The sequence below is a fragment of the Paralichthys olivaceus genome, chromosome 8, assembly GCF_024713975.1.
Source record: "Paralichthys olivaceus isolate ysfri-2021 chromosome 8, ASM2471397v2, whole genome shotgun sequence".
Classification (NCBI taxonomy): Eukaryota; Metazoa; Chordata; class Actinopteri; order Pleuronectiformes; family Paralichthyidae; genus Paralichthys; species Paralichthys olivaceus.
In genome coordinates, this window is record NC_091100.1 from 23,030,532 (window position 1) to 23,038,406 (window position 7,875).

General features: G+C 39.3%; 1 long non-coding RNA gene across 1 annotated transcript; it reads right to left on the bottom strand.

Annotated features, from left to right (window-relative positions):
• Positions 1-533: 533 nt before the first annotated feature.
• Positions 534-7,677, bottom strand: LOC138411160 (uncharacterized). Its single transcript, XR_011243807.1, has 2 exons — positions 6,655-7,677; positions 534-6,440 (listed from the first exon to the last, which is right to left on the bottom strand). It is a non-coding gene; the product is annotated as an uncharacterized lncRNA (long non-coding RNA).
• Between the last annotated feature and the right edge of the window lie 198 nt (positions 7,678-7,875).

The following is a 7,875-nucleotide window of genomic DNA, read 5'->3' on the forward strand; positions in this document are numbered from 1 at the left end:
GATGTGAAGTTGCAATTTAATTTCTAGATTATGAGAGCATTTTGCATTCTAGTGTTGTGATGTTGAACAAAAATCATATAAATAAATAATAGTCACAGTGCATTTTTGTTTAAATTGACTGACCATCTGCTGGTCAAAGCTGAGCAAAGATGAATCTAACAAAAGACTTGCTTGAATTTTTCAGTTGGCTTCAGTAGAGGGAAATGGAAAATGGCAGTTATTTACTCGTGTTCCCACTTTACTGTGAAGTTTTAAATTCTAGGAGCAATTTGTTTTCTTGCATCGTTTTCCCCTGTAGCTCAGAATTGTGCAGTTACTGGAAGAGATGATCTGATTTTGCTGATTTTCTGCACTCCAGGAGAACATTTGCAATATGTTCCCACATTGCATTGCTGGGCAACTTTCAAATCCTTGGATTGGTACCTGTGTGTTGCAAGTTCCAGGTTTTTGAGCATGTTCAAACTAAATGGAATCTTGTCACACATGTGAACAGGCCATTGAAGCCACATCACAACAAACACTGCAAACAAAAATACTTTGAAGATCCTTTAATGGCCATGTTTTACTTTAAGTGTGTCAGACTTCACAAAACAGTTCCTATATATTGTAGTATTTGGTATTCAGGTTGTGTTACCATAATACTATGCACTGTAATAATGCAGTCCAAATCAGAAGCACAAACCAAAGTATCAAAAATAGAAAAATAGAGCTAAATCAACACCTCTGACTCATGTTTAAGAAAAGCTAAACATTATGGCTTCATGAATACATTGTTTGTGTACTTGATAACAACAGAGGTGTTTCCATCACTGTTCCAACCATCACTGTGCCTTTATGTCATCTCCATGAGATGGCATGAGATGCAAATTCTGATCTCACATTCAGTATTCTGTTAAAACATAATTCATGCATAAAAGAAGACTATTTCTTCTTTCTCTCTGCACATGCATCTTTCTTTGTCTTCCTCTCTTCTCCATGACCCCTGTTTCATCTCTGTGTTTTAGTTTACATCTCTTTGCCTGCTCATACGCTGTCTCTCCATCTTTGTTTCTCTCTCTGTGGGAATGTTTTCCCTATCTCTTGTCAGTGCAGTCAGTGAGGTGCATAGCAGCAGTGCTTTGTTGCCATGTTCCTCTTTGCCTATCTGCTGTGCAGTGTGTTTTGAAACTCACCCTCCCTCTGCACACCTGCTGAGTAGCTGCATGACACTGGGAAACGTCCCACAATAGGGTCAAAACACTTTTATCTTAGTTTTAGTTATGGATGTAGAAACTCTCAGGAATAAACGAACAATATGCAGCTGGCCAGCGCTGAGGTCCTAGATGATTGCTCTCTTTTGCTGTATCCACAACTTCCTTTATTCACAGTGGGTGGATTTGACTCTTGATCGTGTAAAAATACCATAACTGCAAAGAAAAAACACTGTATTCATTTAGTGGCTATTTTGAACCCCCTTGTCCTACTCACAACAGCAAGAGAGAACACACAGATGGTCAAAGCAAAAAGAAGTAGGTTGAATGCATGCATACTCATAACCTATATGAACATATGTGCACATTATACAGTAACATATTCATGCACACCTTGAGAGAGGAAATGTAGCACTGCCTATACTATCAGGGTTTGTTTGTTTGTTTTTCACTTAAATCATTGCACAACACACATATCACAGTTTCATTTTGAAACCAGGAGGTTTTGCTCATTACATGTTGTTTATAAACGAGTCATTGTGGCGTCTGACTGAAAATGATAGAATGCGACAAATTACGCTTTGAAACTGCTCTGCTTTGTAATTGCAGTTTCTGATTTAGTATGAGAAACTTTTGGGGACTGTCAACAGTGTCAGGAGCAGCCTTAAAAGGGTATGACTCACACCAAAACCATGAGAGTCTTCACAAGTACTCATTAAGTTCCTTGCAACATTCAAGCAATCTGCTTGTTGTTCTGTTCCCTCACTTTGAATTTGCCATTCAATCTGTCAAGGTAATATTTAATCTACTGTACAGATGATAAAATGCTGTGAAAAGTAGCCATCCTTTTCACATGCACATGCTGTTTTATGCATATTAGCTGGCCCCCAATCACTCAGCTACAGTGTCTGGAAAAATGTGTGTATGTGTGTAATGATTGAATAAGCACGTGTATGAATATGATCAATAATTTAAATCTGAGAGTTGTTCTCAAGTGTAATCATATAGGAGCTGGTGGAGCAGCTCATACACAACATTTAAAGTAAATAAGTACGATATACTACTCATCACATTAGTTCATTGCTAATTGGCCAGCATTGCTGTCTTTGTAATCCTGGTCCACTTACTTCAAAGTTGATTCATGTCAGCTTGAAGTGTGTGATGTAGTGTGTGGATGGAGAATGGGTTTGACAATGAAAGCAGGTGCATCATTTCAAACAGGTGATGAAATACTTGTCAGCTTGATGCTACACACACAGTGAACTGTTAAATTAATCCCACAGAATCAGACAATGATTACTTTTACATGGCCACCAACACTGCATCTACTGACCTTATACAGAATGAGACATTATTTCACTTGTAGTATTTACATGACTTGCAGATAGAGTATTCCATTCATATTCTTGTTTACATGTTACAGAGCATAGTCTGCATGGTGTCCAGTACCCAACCTAAAATAATTTAGTGAACGATGCTTCCGTATATCATTTTGGATGTTTTTGTTTGAATTATGCAAAAGCTAAAACTTTTTATTTTCTTCAATCTTAAATCTCTAAAAGTTCCTGCCATGCCACAGAATGCTGTAAAAACTCCAATAGGATGTTATATATATATGTATATATATACATATACATGTCTACATAATGCGACTAAGGTCAGAATACTCCACATGTCTTAATTTGGTTATTGCTTATTCTGAGTTTGACCTTATTTGGGTTAGGTAATTCTATGTAAACACAGTGTGTTTGTGTGTGTGGATATAACTGCTACCTACACCAGTCATGCTGGAAGTGGCAGAATGTGGATATGTTGATATCACAACGGTTGGTTGTAAAGACTGTTTCAAACAACAATTGTCACATCTGTTAGTTTTACGGTGCTTTCTGTTTCTGCCGACTTCTCCAGAAGTTAACAGTCGTCCACTGGAACATTTTAATCAATAGGGCCAATTCGTTTCGCTTATCAGTGCATGGATTTGCTGTCGGGCTGTGCCTCAGACGTTTAGCTTTTGTCAGTTGAAACCAGTGCTTCTTTGTAACAAGTGTTACTCTGCCTCTAATAGGCCTGACTGTTGCTTCATATCAAGCATTTTTCTACACCATTTGTCAGATCCTCATTAAGGACGGTCAACTGAGCTCAAAGTGAATACACACATTTCTCTCATGATCACAATTGGAATCACTTGATTTGTCAAGCATGATGAAACGACCAATGTATTTAATACACATGAGATTGTTCCAGTGGAGTTGCTGCGAGAGTAATTGGCACAATTACACAGAGAATCCAATGCAGGAGAAAAATGCCCATTTGTTTGTAGAGTGTGTCAACAATAGTTTTTACACTATACACAACAACAAAAGTATATAATTTTCTGTGGTTCATTGCACTTGTGTAAAGTTTGTTTTTCTGCTGTATATATTTTTTGGTGCATTAGAAAGACAGAATGGCAAACACACAAACTTGTTGTCTGAATGAGCAGATTGGCTTGGCAAACATTTGCACACATCAGATAGGGTTTCAGTTACCACAAAGGTTTGCCAAGCCAAAACGGATTAGGCCAAGCATCACAGGCAATTGTTTCTATACATTATTAAACTTTTAAGCCACCGAAAAACAGGATTGTAAGAAAAAAGACAGGGAGTGGGTAGAGAAAGTAATTTTCATCTTAAGTGCTCCCACGCACCCCCACACCTTCTTCAGCAAACCTTTCATTCAAGTTTGAAAAGATGACCATCGATTTTTTTTTTCTTTTAACCTTGTTAAAGACCTAACTTGATTGTTGTCACCGTTGAATAATTTATTTTTTATTTTCTAAGTTGAAATTAAAGTTTATTTTCTTAAATTGGGCCTTTAGAGGGAATGGTCTTAATCAGCCATAACAAGCAGATGAATGGCTGGCTTCTCAAACTTTAAGGGTGTTATGCACCATGTCCGACTTCAAAGCCTGTCTTAACTCCACACTTTAATTGTATCTTTTTCAAGCCTGTCTGCCTGACCGCCATCTGATTCTGCTGACAACTGCACTCCTCTCTCTTCTTCATGCTCATCCGTCTATCTCTCCATTCCTCCTTGTTCGTCTTTCTCCATCTGTCATGACAGATATAGCCCCCCCCCACCTCTTCTCTCTTCCTCTTTTCCTTTTTTCCCCCTTTAGCTCTTCTAAAGTCACTCTTCTACAAGTGTCAACTCAGGCACGAGCCCTAAAGTACTTTTTTGGATGAGTGTTGACATCTACCACTCACCCTTTAGCTCATGCAAACAGAATGATGCTATGTGCCCCCTTTTTTCCTCCCTTTCTCCCCACTCTATTTATTTCTCTATTGCTCCCTTCTTTTCCCTATTTCTCTCAGAGCCTACAAACAGACATTCACGCTTCTCTCCATATGGGCTTTAATTTGCCATTGTCCCCCAAGATATTCCTCGCTCAGGCTTGAGATAAAGGGATAATCACTTCAAAGGGAAGCTAGGGGGGAGACTGCCCCCTCCCTCCCAGCTGAAAGGAGAAGTGGACAATACGCTAATTGAGAGGGAGAACTGATCACAGGGTCTGTTCAAAGGGAGGCCTGGCCACGCCCCCTCCTCCCTCCGATGCACTTAATTTTATTAGTGTTTATGGTGATGCTTCAGACAAAATTATCACTCAAACCCACCACAGCCTTTGAACTCCAAAATATTGGGTTATTTGCAATTATCCACCCTCTCCTCTGTTTTTTTTATGCTATTTTAGCACAAGTGTAGGATTTGAGTGGATGAAAGAGTGATAAAACAGGCCTGTACATAATTTACTGTTTGCATTGTGCAGATGTATACTGTGGGCTGTGATATGATGCAAATCCAATACCTCTTATGCAAAAGCAACAAGAAGGGAGAACACAGGCCTACTTTGTTTGACTGATGAAACTAATGATATATCATCAAAGAAAGACAGAAAGCAGCAAAGAGTTTTTTTAGTTATTCCTACACATTCAAATAATCAAAAGTTCTTAGCCTGTTTCCGTGTATCCCAATGTGACACCTGTACTGAAGACAATGAAATGCATTCTTTCTCTTTGCTTTTAATGCAGGCTCTAATTAAAGAGGCGCTTTATTTCCAGTCTGTAGTGGTACACCAGATGCCTTTAATTCCTTCCCAACCACGAGCTCTCAATTAGCCTCCAGGTCACCCCATTTTATTAGGGCTTCATAGCAAGTCAGTGGCGGCACTCTCGTCCTGTATTGTGCTTTTAAAGCGTTTGGATCTCCCTGTGAAATGGTTAGGGCCCCAACAAAGGGGTCAGGGTGGGGTCAACATCAAAAAGGGGCTTCTTGGGGCTACTTTACAGCACCCTCTCTCTTTTGTCACTACTGAACACAACAGTGGGCATTCAAGGGTCAACAGGTGTGGTCTCATGGGTTTAGGATCTTATGGCACTTCACAAATGAATTTTAAAATGTCAGCATCTAGTGTTTTGGCTGTATCTGTGGTGATCACAGAAGTTTTGGTCATAGAAAATTGATTAGAAACAACCGCATCCTAAATAGTTGAGTACCCTGAACTTCACATGTCATTAAAAGCAGACGGAGCAAAGCACGAAGGAAGCTTCCTGCCTGTCAGCAAAACTTGAACTGTCTGCAGACTCTTTCTTTTTCTTTTGCAGTGATATGTGCGGCCTAATTTAATTTAAGTGCAGATAAAATCTTATCCTGAATATAAAATATCCCACTAAAATATCCCACTTCAAAAATTACATTTTATAACCCTTCTATATCTCATTTCTCCTTTCACAGTAGACTTAAAATAAATTAGTGTGCAGATAATAGTGAGGCTACATAATTCATGGCTTTAAAGTGGGCCTCGTTGATCAGCCAAGTGCCCCTTGAATGTTCGATGCCAACGCCACTGACCCATTTTGTGCTCTGTCTCGCAGACAGTGGGCATTTCCCTTTATAAAGTGTTGAAGGCTTTTTGTGCATTTTGGGTGCTGGATTGTTTGGATTTGTGGCAGCAATGTTTGTCTTACAGAGCCCTCCAGTATAAACAGGAGCGATGAATAACCTCTTCACATTCACACTGTCACACTCACGCATGTGCACTCAAACAGACACACACCGACAGAAAGAAAATGCACATCTGCTATGACACAGCTTTGTGACACCTTGCAGTGAATTTTCTTTAACAATAGTGCTTGAAATAAGCTGGACTCAGTCATCAGTCAAGCTTACAGCATGCAGGGAAGTGGTTGGCAGGATATCAGTGAGATTCCTCTGCTGTACAAAGAAAACAAGAACAATTTTATATTGTACATATAATTGAAAGGAAGCTATCGTATCATATGTCAGAACTCCAATGTACAAGATGATCCTACAGGTCAACAGTCCATGTTGGATGACACTGGATGGAATTACATGCCAGGATAAAAAATCATTTGTAAATATTTGGACAAAGATGCCGACACAACTTTGGATCCACATGTGGACAAACCTTGCTTATTCCCTTATGTATAACTCTACATGAATTAATCACCACTCTGGGACCTCAGAGAAGTTGGATTTTATTAGTTCCCTTGTCCTGGACAATCATGGGAGTTTTGTGAATATGAATCCTCTGACTTATATAATTATATTCTGCTTTAAAGTTGATTTTCAACATCAAAGGGACAATGTAGTCTTTGAAGTAGCATGGGATTGGATCACTGTCTAACCCACTCTTTAAGATTCTGTCACAATGACATTAGGGAAGTCATGTGAATTAAAAGACTAGAGAACAGCTCTTGCTTTTGCTCTCTGTCCAGTTTCAATCAAAATGTCATGCTGTGCCATTTTCCCTGAATGTGGAACTGGCAAGTGTGTTAGGTAGACATCTTTGTGGCTAAAAGCCTGTGACTAATGTAAATTATATGACACTTACACTCTATAGGATTATCAAATCTGGGCTATGACTGGACGTTGTTTAAAATCATATTTAGCCATAAATTCTTAACTGCAGCTCCTATAACTCAGCTAATTATGTGATATTCCTGGGGTGACATAAAGATACAAGTAATTTAACTCCCTGTACAAATATAAAACTATTAGAGAAATATCTTGTGTGGACAACAGCAGATAAATAAACCAAAATGAACTGTAAAGGATGTGTAAATCCTGTCACTGGCTTCTCCTCAGCTAGGTGGACACACTAAACTCACTGCTGTCCCTTGTAAAGGCCACAGGCAACAATAGCAGCCTATGGCTTTTGTTTGCTTTGTGTTTCTGTTGGAACTTTGTGTAGTAACACACGGACTGTAAGCACAATGCTATTGGCGCGGTAGATCACTTACTTCTGACGCTCCAAAGCCTCGGGGAGTTGTCTCTGAATTGCCTGTGTTTGATAAGGTCCTGGCTAACAAGTAAATATTTTTTCCTCGTCTAGAAAAGTTTATTAAACACTTTTGCGCGTCTAATCATACCGGTTCGCTATAAGAAGGGATTCTGTAAAACACGTGCTGTAACTTTTGCCCTTTTCTACTACTTAATTTTCACAGTGGTTAGGTTTGTTGCGTTTTATTTCTTCGTTTGCCGCGAAGACAAGACGCAATGTTTTTTATGTATCTTCCGGGACCACAGCGGCGGTTCTTCGCTTTGAAGTCCACAGTTAAACCCTCAGCCCAGTTGGTTTAGGAACAGCCCTGAGGATTTGTACCGCCTGCCATGACTCCTTGAAACA